Consider the following 13,076-nt stretch of genomic DNA (forward strand, 5'->3'; position numbering starts at 1 on the left):
TCGTATGGAATCGATGACAACAAACTCCATATATGGTATGACATTTGTTCTTCCACTGACATCAACATTATAAGCTTATGTTAATAAACAGCCGAGCTATGCCGCTACAAGTACAAGGATGTTTTAAGAAAATATGGTCCATTTCGCGTGCAAACGTGAGAAAACAAATTACTGTCACAAGAAAACCGTGCCTGATGGGGAAATTCTGATTTCACTTTTAAATTTAACAGGACAAGTACATTTAGATTTAGTAACACTTGTTCTTGTGAAAGAGAGGAAATTTTTGTAGACCAGTGTTATTTATACTATTTGTTAACGATTTACGATCAGTAATAACATACTCCCAAAAACTATTGTTTGTTGACGATCTAAAAATCTATCGTAGTATTTCCACGGAATTAAACGCTATTTCTTTACAAAGCGACATTAATGCTATTTTCCAATGGTGTGTATCAAACAAGTTATTGCTAAATATTAAAAAATGCAAAGTAATATCATATACCAAGAAAATGAACTATGTAAGCAATGTGTATACTATTAATTAAACGTCAATTAAGAGAATGGATTATGTTACTGATCTTGGAGTCAATCTGCAGTCAAACCTATCATTCGATATTCACGTCAACAGAGTATTTGGTGAGGCCTTTAGGAACCTGGGCTCTGTGATGCGATTAGGAAGTGATTTTTCTAACACTAATGTTCTGAAAACATTATACACTGCCTATGTACGGTCTAAGATGGAATATGCAGCCATAATATTTGATTCTGTTAGTAAGAAATACAGGGTGGTTACAATTAAAGTGCCGCTATTCGCGGCGGTGCATCGCGGGCTGTAATCAACGTATTGCATTGAAATTTGGTAAATATGCTAATGAGACAATGTGGAAGCGAGTTACTTAGGAAAATAATATTAGTTTTCCTTTCCGCCACCAAGGGAAAATGTAGGTAATACGCACATGGAAATGGTCCTTAATGTTTGGATAAGACGATTTTCTAGGTCGAAGAGGTCAAACATGTGAGATGAATGTAATGCAAATAAGGTGAAGGGTAGGCAATTGTAACAATTGATGCAAAGGGGACAATTTTAGGAACAACGTAAGGGTAACAAAAGGTGAAACTTAATTTCCATTTAACGGTAACAAAAAGTGCAATGGGAATAACTTTATTAACAATTGTGGTTAGAGTGACCAATTTACATAAAGTCCCACCATATGGCCACTAGACATATCGACGACTTGTTGCATCCGCAAATGATGTGCACAACAGTTGCTTGCGACAGTACCGGTGGAATTGTTGCGACATGTCGCCTTATGCTATCCTTGAGATCCGCCAGAGATTGAACACTTCCCTGGCAGACCTGAGCTTTCAGATATCCCTACAGCCAGAAGACCACGGATTTAGATCGGGCGACATTTACTGGCCACGCATGTGGAAACCTCGGAAAATGATGCGATCATCAGTGAAAGTTTCACGAAGCAGATCTTTCATGTGGTGACTGATGTGCAGTGTTGCTCCGTCTTGTATGAAAACAATCGTTTCCAAAGTTTCATGCTTGTAGCTCAAGAATCACATGTTGCAATAAAAGGTCCCTATAACAGGTTGACGTCACGGTACAGGTAACAACTCCATGGGTTTTCATCTCTTTAAAAAAAAAAAAAAAAAAAAAAAGAGCGGGCCAATAATGAACGTTCCTGTGAACCCACACCACACAATCACGTACGCAGAGTGTAATGGATGTTCTTGCACAACATGTGGGTCATCCGAACCACATATATGGCAGTTTTGCCTGGTTCACTGCCTTTTCTAGCATAAAATGCGCCTTATCAGTCCACAGACTACCCCTCGGCCACATGGTATGGCCAATTCCCGTGACACCGCCCGAGCACTAGTAGCGGAATATAGAGCACATGGCGTGTGATCCACAACAGCCACAGCAACCTTGTGAACAACCTCCGTTGGAATGGGTCGTCTTCTTCTTCCTGGAACCACACGTAACTTACCCCTGTCTCGAACAGGGGCGGATCCAGGACCGACTTCTGGGGGGGGGCGGTGGCTTGTCGTAATGCTACTTTTAAGGGCTCCAAACTCTGGGATGGATTTTATTTATATATATAAAATTAGAAAGTTTCCTCTTCTGGGGGGGCGATCACCCCGATCGTCCCCCCCTGGATCCGCCCCTGGTCTCGAATTTTAGTAAAATCTTCTTTAGGCCACTTGATAGCGATCCTCTTTTCATCCCTTTCAGATGCCGATATTCCCTCAATATTGCACTGTAATTGCTAACGTTCTGATAGACTAATTTTAGTAACAGTGCACGGTCTCTTATCAGTAGCCATGCTGCTTTTCATGAAATTGTATATGAAGTGCGAGCTCATATGTGTTACAGCCTATACAGCGTCACATTTTTACCCTGGTGGTGGAAAGTGAAACCAATATTATTTTCCAGCATACCTCGCTTGCGCATGGTCTCATTAGCATATTTATCAAATTTCAATTTAATGTGTTAAATGTAGGCCGCGCTGGACCGCTGTGAATAGCGGCACTTTAATTGTAATTACCTTGTTTATAAACAAAATCGAAAATATTCTAAATAAATTTGTGCTCTTTTTGACAAAGAAAAAGGGATATATCCAAAATTTGAGAACTACGAAGATCTTCAAAACAAATATTCATTACAATCAATTGAAAGCAGAAGAACTAATTTCATTTTATTTTTCTTACATAAAATAATACATAGTACAATAGACTTAGAATATTTGTTATCAGAAATCAAAATTCACGTCTCACATACAGCAACAAGACCTCATAATGGTATATTCCATCTCTCAGCGCAAAGGACTAATGTATTGGATGTATCGCCTGTCAAAAAATGTTTATTGTATAAGATGTCACAAGGCCACTCAGATATAGACATTTTTAGTTACAAACCAAATTGTAATTCTTAATTAATTAGCTGTATATCGTGCTGTGTATATTTTAACGTACAAAACATATATTTCGCTATCATATTATTATGTTATTACATTATACAATGATGAAAAACTGTAATTAGGCATTTGCCTGTTTTTCAAAAATAAATAAATATCTGCTATCTTCTTGACTTTGATTCGGCAGTCTGTTGAATAAGCTTTCTCTGTTGGTACCGGTGGTATGACTTTCACAAATCCATTAATCTGTCGAAATGAATGTTCTGTAAACCCATCGATGAACTCTTTTGCATTCACAACTCCAGGAACCGAATGATAACATTCAAAATAGGAGAACTGAGACACACAAAAGTTAACCTTTTGATTTCTAGGAACTGTTTTTTTTCCCAATGAATCGATTGACAGTGTTGCTTTCTTGTAATATTTTGGCCACCATTTCTTGAATGGCAGTGCAAAGTTCTTTCCAGCCGCTGTAACAGCAAACCTTGCAGCTGCATCTGGTGCTTGGGAAATAATTTTTGTATATTCCGTTGGAGTGTAGACACGCCCTGTTTTGTTCGTTTTATTTTTGATAATGTCGAAGTCCCTGTCGAAGGAGAGAAATGAATGTCCTCGCATTGGAAAGTACAGGAAGTGTTTAGCCAGCGTAATGGACATGTTCGGTGCCTTTAACTTTAGCAGCCTTTTCTTCACTTGCTTGTATGTTTCCCTATTTCTCACACCCTTCGCATATTTTTTGGGAGATTGAACAATATAATCTTCACTAGATGACATCATTTTGATATTGCCAACCAGAGCGGATGATGGGCGGTGCCAATGGAGCTCAGGTACAGGGGACCTCCAAAACTCCCTCTTTAATACTAAAATATATCAATCAACTTATAGACTGCAGAAAATGCTATATTTTTTTTTCGCTCGCTGAGGTCACGGTATCGCTAGAGTTAAGTCTTCTTCCATCAGCGTCTTCACGATACTTACTTTGTGCGGAAGTGAGCTATTTTGGGCCTCTATTACAAACCAAATTACTAGCTTGTGGTGACAATTTCTCTGAAATATCTATATTATTACTTAGAGCAGATCTAGGAGGTCTTCCAAATCTTAATAAAACGTTCCTATTCAAATCAATTTGGGTTCTCTATAGTATGAGCATTTAACTTAATAATGAATGTAATTAAACTAATTATTGTAAACTTGGAGCACATTAAAATATTACAGCATAGTTCTCGGTGTTAAGCCTATGAGGCTGTGGAAGACAGCAAAGAAAATTTATGCGCTGGAATTATTTGTAATATAGGGACCCCTTGAAATAGTCGGCTCCAGAGCCCCAAAAGCCTTAATCTGCCCCTGTTGCCAGCCAGGCCCGTATCCAAGGGGGGTCTAGGGGGAGCCGGGCCCTTCCTAAACTTTTACGGTCCCGCTAAAATTTTCACGGTAGGCTTGCAAATAAACTATAATATGGTGATGAAATATAATATGGTTCGATTAGGCCGTAACTTCTATCGGACTCCCTCTACAATGTTGGGCTGGCTACCGGCCTGTTGCCAACACAGGCTGCTACTTTGAATAGAGCATCAGTCACTGATTGATGCCTTTTTCACAACGAACACAGATCTACCAATACTTAATATCCCCTATTCTCAAAAAAAAAAAAAAAAAAAAAAAAAAAGTATTCGTGACATTTTCAGCCTAGATGGTATATGTAGCTTCACAGAAACAAAAGTTGTACTTAATGTAAAATCGAAATTTTCTGACTCGGCCTTTCCGAAACTACTGATTCAAATGTAACGTAGTCTACAAAATGATTAATAAACAAAGTGCTGGAACAGTTTACCAAACCGACAAAAATAGTAAATTTAGATATTATAAACTATGAAAATCCTAATCTTTCAGTTAATGTTGTGTATATCCCTCCATTCCAAAAGAAACCGAACTTTTGAAAACAAATAGTACCACTAGTGCCATCTGTTATAATATTTTACCGGTAGATGGCGTAGTCCCTCATTGACAACTGGTATAAATGTCATGACATTTGGATGCACGGCAACAAAGTTATTGCGTTTCAACTGTCAGTGTGTTGTGTACATCGATCGGAAAATGAGTTTCAAACAACGAGCTGCAATTTAGTTTTGTGTTAAACTGGGTAAAACTTTTAGTGAAACGCACCAAATGCTACAAAATGCATATGGTGATGAGTGTCTATCCCGTACGCAAGTTTACGAGTGGTTCAGGCGATTCAAATCGGGTAGAGAGACGCTGGATGATGACGAAAGATCAGGCCGTCCCAGAACCGGATTATCGGAAGAAAACATCGAAAAAGTGCGTGAATTCATCAAACATAACAAAAAATCGTCGGTGAAAGTTATTGAAATGGAAGTAGGCATTCCTCAAACAACCGCATTTTGACCGAAGTTTTGGGCCTTAAGAAGGTTAATTCGCGGTTTGTACCACACAAACTCACCGAAGACCAAAAAGTTGATCGCATTGCGCATTTCAAAGACATCGTTAAAAGTGCTCGGCAGGATCGAAACTTCTTGAAATCGATTGTAACTGGTGACGAGACGTGGTGTTTTGAATATGAGCCCGAAGCAAAGCGGCAAAATGCTGAATGGAGAGCGCCGGATGAAGGAACACCCAAAAAAAGTCGCTTGGTGAAGTCAAAAGTTAAGGTGATGCTGATTTGTTTTTACGATTCAAAAGGAATTATCCACAAAGAATTTGTTCAGCCCGGCCAGACAGTCACTGGAGAGTTTTACTTGGGCGTCATGAAACGTTTGCTGGCAAGAATTCGTCGTATTCGGCCCGAATATCGCGAAATCGGCAGTTGGACTCTTTTGGACGATAATGCACCATCACATCGTTCGCGACTTGTAACTGAATTTTTGGTCAAAAATCACATTATTCGGTTGCATCATCCGCCCTATTCACCAGATCTCGCTCCGTGCGATTTCTATCTGTTCTCGAAACTGCATTTGGCGATGAAAGGAAAGTGGCACGCATCGATTGATGCCATTGAGAAGGCGACGACCGCCATCCTAAAGACCATTCCAATAAAGGACATGGAGAAGTCGTTTGACAACTTGTTGGAGCGTGCAAATATGTGTATCGATGCAGAAGGGGAATACATTGATTAATAAAAATGATTTGTTCCAAAATGTACATTGCTTTTTTGTTTTTTTAAAACGTTCGGTTTCTTTTGGAATGGAGGGTGTAGCTTCACAGAAACAAAAGTTGTACTTAATGTAAAATCGAAATTTTCCGACTCGGCCTTTCCGAAACTACTGATTCAAATGTAACGTAGTCTACAAAATGATTAATAAACAAAGTGCTGGAACAGTTTATCAAACCGACAAAAATAGTAAATTTAGATATTATAAACTATTAAAATCCTAATCTTTCAGTTAATGTCGTGTATATACGTGGCAACACTAAATACCCCTAAATACATTCACTAATACAAAATCAAATTTAATCATAAATGCAATTGAAACAATCCTTGTGTGCCTTTTATACTTGACTAACAACAAGGAGAGAAGTGGCTTTAGGTTGTATAAAACTAATCAAATCTTAGCTAAATTGTTGATGTACTAAATATGGTAAACAGCCGTTTCAAATATACTCTACCACATTTGAAATTGAAAAGCTATAGGTATACATAGACTAACAAAGCAAAAGAGAACTATATATTGTTGGAACAATTAAAACTTGCCAAAACGCTGAGTATCCTGTACTGTGCAAGGAAGAGGCGATCTGGCACCTCAGGTGAATTTTATTATCAAGAGATAACATCTACAGTAGTGATGGGGCGTTTTGGTACATCTTTTAGGAGATGTTTTACGACACCAAAGCTTTTACCAATCTTACAATATTCTTGGAATTCTAAATTCTTCGTACATATTACTCGTATTGCCTCTCACTTCTAATCGAATCATAGACTTTGTATGATTACTTGGTGATTTGTATCGTTATATTTCACTAGTTTATGTGTACTTGATAATTTGCATTGTTATAGTTCTAATGTATATGAGCAGTTTATGATTTGTATCGGTATATTCCGACTAGTCTATGAGTAATTGGGATTATGTATCCTTATATTTCCACTATGAGTAATTGGCGATGGGAATCCTTATATTTCCACTGTATAAGAGCTTCTCGTAGCTATATGATTCGCATACGCGACTTTGGCGCGGGAGCCCTGGATTCAATTCTCGGTGAGAACTCATCTGGTTCATATCTCAAGTTGACCTGCAGGTTCCATCTCATATAGCTATTATACTATAAGTAACACGAAATCCCAAATCCCATTGTCTGAAAGTAATTGGTAATGTGTATCGTTATATTCTCGTTAGTAATTGGTGATTTGTATTCTCACTTTCACTTTAGTATGTATTAGAGGCTTGTAACAAGTTAGAAATTACAAGTTCGATGTTCATACAAGTGGGCAGGAAATGTTCTTTAAATCAACAACAGCATCTAAAACTGTTATTTATCGATGCTGAGATTCTTCGAAAAGTAAATGGAGTATTAAATACTGTGATAATGTTTTATTGGGAATTAATCAAAATACTGGTGAATTATATAGTGAATAAGATTCCACTGATGTGTAACCAGGCTTGTGTATAGCCCGCTCCCCCCAGTTCTTTGTCACCGGAACTGGAAGAGTCACTACTACTACTACTACTATATCTACTACTACTACTACTACTACTACTACTACTATATCCACTACTACTACTATTACTACTACTCCGACTACTACTACTACTTATATCGAGAACAGAACCCAACCAACCCCTGCGGGGCTTCTAATCCGTTCCTACTACTACTACTACTAGTATTGCTACTAACTACCACCATTACTACTACTACTACCACTACTGCTGCTACTACTACTATTACTACTACCGCTACTACTACTTATACTAAAGCCTCCTTACCACAAGATTTACATCTTAAATCTTTATAACATGTGATTCCGATTCATTATGAACTAATATGAACCGTTAGAATCACTATGATTCGTTAAAAATCACTGGGGGGAGCGGGCTATACTCAATCCTGTAACAATTTTGGAAGTAAATAGAAGAATAGATTAATAGGATAAAAAGTGATTTATAATTGGACAATATTTTACACATTCACTGTTCATACGGTTGTTATTTATGTTCTGCTTTTCCTTTTTATGGTACTTAGCAACTTAGTTTGGCATTCATGCAAATACCTGAAGTCAGTTGGTGAAATCGTTATACTCGACTTAAGAAGCTTAATTTTACACAACAGACGATGTAGAATCTAGGATCCAGTATTAATTTATTATGTTTTAAAACGCCTTGATAAACTGGAATCACTTAATCTATATACAAGATAATTATTCTACCAGAATAATGAACTAGACTATGCAGTAGGCTGCTTGTGTCGATAGACCTTTACTCCATAGTGTAATTATTGCATCACAAATATCAGATTAATTTATTTTAATAACTAATTAAATACCATTCTTGAAACTCTTGCAATATCAAATAGCTAACTGTATCTATTTACATTGTGTTTTGAAGTAATTCAAAGGCTCTTCAAGAATGTTCCATTGGTAAAACTTAAACAATTAATGAAAGAACACCCATCTTATACACTAATTCTTCTATACAAATATGACAAAGTAAAGTAAATTTTCTTCTCTCAGTTTCAAGTAATAAATGCTTGATTTTACCAATATCACTTCCCTCAAGAGCCACCACTGATCGTATCTATGATTATTGTAACATAATAAAATTTTATTTATTTTAATAGTCAGCTCAAAAGGTAACAACCTATGAGAGATATACACTTTCCTTCTAGAAAGATTAATCAGACATTTCCACTGTGCCTTCGATTAATGATAGTTCCAGATAATTACTGATTTGCTTACAGATCATTAAGTGACTATGTGATCATTAAACGAAGTTGAAGACGATTTTCAGATAACTAATATTATGGAAAATAAACTTAAGGTGATTAGAAGTTTCAATTGGAATGTTGCTTACATAAGAAAATATCTTGTTAATATTACTGAAAATGATTTTGTTCTTAAACATATATTATCCCCATACCGTAAGCGTCGGTGGACCGCCAATGGGCAACTAGGGACATCTTGTCAAAAATTGGCGACCCCACAGCGACGATCCGCGGTGGTCCCACTTCCGTTTTGAAAATTATACCAACAGCGGCAGAGACGCGATGAAAGGCCAATGAACCACAAAATTACTTCCCCAAAATATGTTAAATTGCCGCATGCATGATTTGTTTGTATTAAGATGTGTCTAAAAAACACTAAAAACAGTACCCTGGGGTGGGCGCGAACCACCAACCTTATGGTTATTACACGCATGTTCTTCCGGCGTCACCACGGAGTCAATGAAGGAAACCTCGCTTGTTGAGGGATAAATCGTTGAGGTCTTCCTCATTTGTCCAATCAGAGTGCTCCTTTACTCACGTATATTCGACGATAACCGTTTGGGATCAGATAAAATGCGTTCGCCATGTAAATGACGTTCGTCTATTTACTTTATTTCAAAGTTCTTCCATATTCACTTTCTAACAAACGGCGACAGTTGCCGTACTCATCTCAAGATTTTTCACTTCATGATGTAGAGGCAGGGGTTACTCTTGACCCCCAAGAGCTCAGTTCAGGAACAATTCGTCAGGAAAAAATAATATAATAATAACCGCATGCACATGACTGGCGATAGTTCGTGTTCCTCCCTTCGCGATTCTACGCGACGAATCGAGGGAGCGCGGACAAAAATGAAGTCCTCGCTGCTATGCGGTGGTAACTTCAACACCCCACTCTAGATGTCTGTTTCGATTCGATGAAGCCCTGTCTCCAGTGGCACACTAGCGGCAGTCCGACGTGTCGCTATATCGACGAACAACATTTACCAGCAAATGGGCAAGGGCGCCGATCCTGGGGAGCCGAGGAGGCCCGGGCCCCCCAAAGCTCATGTGGGCCCCCTCGCATTATATTTGTGAATGTACCATATTTGGTATAATATAAATTCAATTTGTCTTTAAATCCCTATATATGCCTTTTGCATCTGAATGCCCCCCCCCCCATTTACAGAGAAATCGGCGCCCTTGCAAATGGGCCACTAGGTGTTGCAACGTTTACTACACGGGGATATTACTAGGTAAAAGCATTTCCATTGCATAGTTGCATTTTCACAATATCTTTGCTATTATCTTTTAAAAATCACGTTATTATCTTAATTAGTAATAAAAGAATGTTTGTGTGTGTGTGTGTCTGTCTGTCTAGCAGTCATCAGCTTCTCATAGAAAGGAGTGGCCTAGAGCCACTTAATCTGCTACAAGGGGCCACCAACATAATGGGGGTTGGTTGGGGGCGAAAACGTGTTCCAAATGACCGATATTAGTCTCGAATCCGAACTTGTGAATATCACTAAGCGGATTGGTGACAATCCGATGACATTTGAGCCCATATTTGGGCAAAAGGTGACATGTCAGCTGTTCCGCAAAATGACGGAGGCAATGCTATTGAGAGACAATGCTATTCGTTCCTTACTTATTACACTTAATATTGACAGGCGTTGATCTTTGTTATTTACCATGTATTTCACTAATATTGACATTGGTAACGTCAAAGGCGTTACTCCATTTATTTATTTCACTCAATTCTTTACGTTCAAATATGGTATATTGCATAAACCTTGTGCTCCCCGTACGAAGAACGGATATCTCAGTGGTTATAAATATCAACATCTCTCTTAGAACAACAAAATCTATGTCTCAAAATACGTATTAGAGTCGCGGTGGCACAGTGGTAGAGCGTTCACCTCTGGTGCATGAGCTCCTTGGTTCGATCTCAACTCGCACGAAGTCAGCTTTGTGGTGGACAAACACCATGTGCTTCGGTCTTCTCGGGGTTCACCCATTTGTTCATTTCACCATTTCATTCATTTCTCCTCATCACCGTCTCTTTTAACCTAGCCTGCACAACCGTGGGACATAAAACTTAAAAATTTCATTTTTGAAAATACATATTAGTAAATCAATTGTTTTCAGCTTTTTTCCCCTACAATGTTAAATTTTCAGTAGAAATGAAAGCTTTACTTAGAAACATTGGTTGCCTCTTAAAGGATCACGTAAATGATTAATGCATTTTGTTGCGAAATTAGGTTATTTGTTACTTATGTGGAAATCTAAATAGCTATATGTAGTATTATTTTTCTCATTAACTAGAAGGGGTCAGATGAATGAAAGAAGGGGTCAGCCACAAATCAATAGGAATTAATTATATGCTGAATTCATTCAATTATAAATGAAAACACTTTCTTGAAATGTATTCTTAGATTAATCGAAAATTCAATAATAAAACTTTACCAACTTTAGTAGTTTGTAATGTTTTCACGTTGTTTACTGTTATTCCTCACATTTTTGGATATTGCTTAGGCCTTTCTCTATTCTCCCTTGTTATATTAGATACCAATAATAGGAAATAATTAAACATTAATCCTCAAACGACTTGACTCTGTAGCTCTGTAAATATACGGTATTACTTATTTGTGTCGCATATTTTTGACCTCCATTTAAAAAGAGCGCAATGTCACCTCTACATGGCACAAACGTGGCCTCAATACTCTCTTTGATTTTAATGTAAGTTTCTTTCTTGGCATACTAAGAACCGTAACTCGAGAGTAATATTCTTTTTCATAAGTAAGTCCAATTGTCTTGAAAACGTTACGATAGAAATGCACACCATCGAAGGAGAAAGTGAATTAGATGTAAGATGTGTGTACTTACCCTTTCTTATGTGTGCTCCAGTTCCAAAACGAAATGAGTGTTCGTGGATTTAGCACGTGACTGTCAATCCTTCCAGAATGACCTGCACGTCCACTTACAGCATGACGTCACTAGCCAAAGAAGGATGGAGGCTGTTTTTCTTTTCTTTTGTTGAAAAGAACAATCATGTCCTGTTCCTAACAACATGCTTCAAATCAGAATAAACATGTGTTGCTTGAAGCTTTCTCGTGTCTACTAATTATTCCTGGAGTTCTAGAAGCAAAGAGTCATGTATCCTGTTTGCACAGTCTTGATATTCCTTCTTTTTTTTTTTTTTTTTTTTTTTGACATTATCTCCATTTAACCTGTTATTTATCCCATCTGATTAAACATTTGAAATATTGTAGTGTTGACAGTTGGCCTGCGGCAAGGTTATGCAAATACTTTGATGAATCAAGAAGTTGTTATACAAATCGGCGCAGAATATATAAAACTACATACCTACTTCTTTATCTTCCCAAATACTGAAACAAGTTGCTATTGCCATTGTACTTACGGACAGGGCCGGATTAAAGGAGGCTGTAGCCCTGGGCCTCCAGGTGGACAGGGTCGGATTAAAGGAGGCTGCAGCCCTGGGCCTCCAGATGGACAGGGTCGGATTAAAGGAGGCTGTAGCCCTGGGCCTCCAGATGGACAGGGTCGGATTAAAGGAGGCTGAAGCCCTGGGCCTCCAGATGGACAGGGTCGGATTAAAGGAGGCTGTAGCCCTGGGCCTCCAGGTGGACAGGGTCGGATTAAAGGAGGCTGTAGCCCTGGGCCTCCAGGTGGACAGGGCCGGATTAAAGGAGGCTGTAGCCCTGGGCCTCCAGATGGACAGGGTCGGATTAAAGGAGGCTGTAGCCCTAGACCTCCAGGTGGACAGGGCCGGATTAAAGGAGGCTGAAGCCCTGGCCCTCCAGGTGGACAGGGTCGGATTAAAGGAGGCTGTAGCCCTGGGCCTCCAGATGGACAGGGTCGGATTAAAGGAGGCTGTAGCCCTGGGCCTCCAGATGGACAGGGTCGGATTAAAGGAGGCTGTAGCCCTGGGCCTCCAGATGGACAGGGTCGGATTAAAGGAGGCTGTAGCCCTGGGCCTCCAGGTGGACAGGGTCGGATTAAAGGAGGCTGTAGCCCTGGGCCTCCAGATGGACAGGGTCGGATTAAAGGAGGCTGTAGCCCTGGGCCTCCAGGTGGACAGGGTCGGATTAAAGGAGGCTGTAGCCCTGGGCCTCCAGGTGGACAGGGCCGGATTAAAGGAGGCTGTAGCCCTGGGCCTCCAGATGGACAGGGGCCTCTACTCTGGTCAAAATCTCAACTGGCTATCTAAAAAAGAATCATAAA

General features: G+C 39.1%; 1 protein-coding gene across 1 annotated transcript in view; it reads right to left on the minus strand.

Moving 5' to 3' along the window:
* LOC145662684 (uncharacterized) overlaps positions 1-11,815 on the minus strand; it is a 276,284-nt gene extending 264,469 nt beyond the window's left edge. Inside the window, exon 1 of the mRNA XM_081728510.1 lies at positions 11,718-11,815. The gene's annotated coding sequence lies outside the window, so the exon portion shown is untranslated. The remainder of the gene's footprint in view (positions 1-11,717) is intronic.
* Positions 11,816-13,076: the final 1,261 nt, after the last annotated feature.

Source organism: Thermobia domestica, chromosome 10 (genome assembly GCF_964235325.1).
Source record: "Thermobia domestica chromosome 10, izTheDome1.hap1.1, whole genome shotgun sequence".
NCBI lineage: Eukaryota > Metazoa > Arthropoda > Insecta > Zygentoma > Lepismatidae > Thermobia > Thermobia domestica.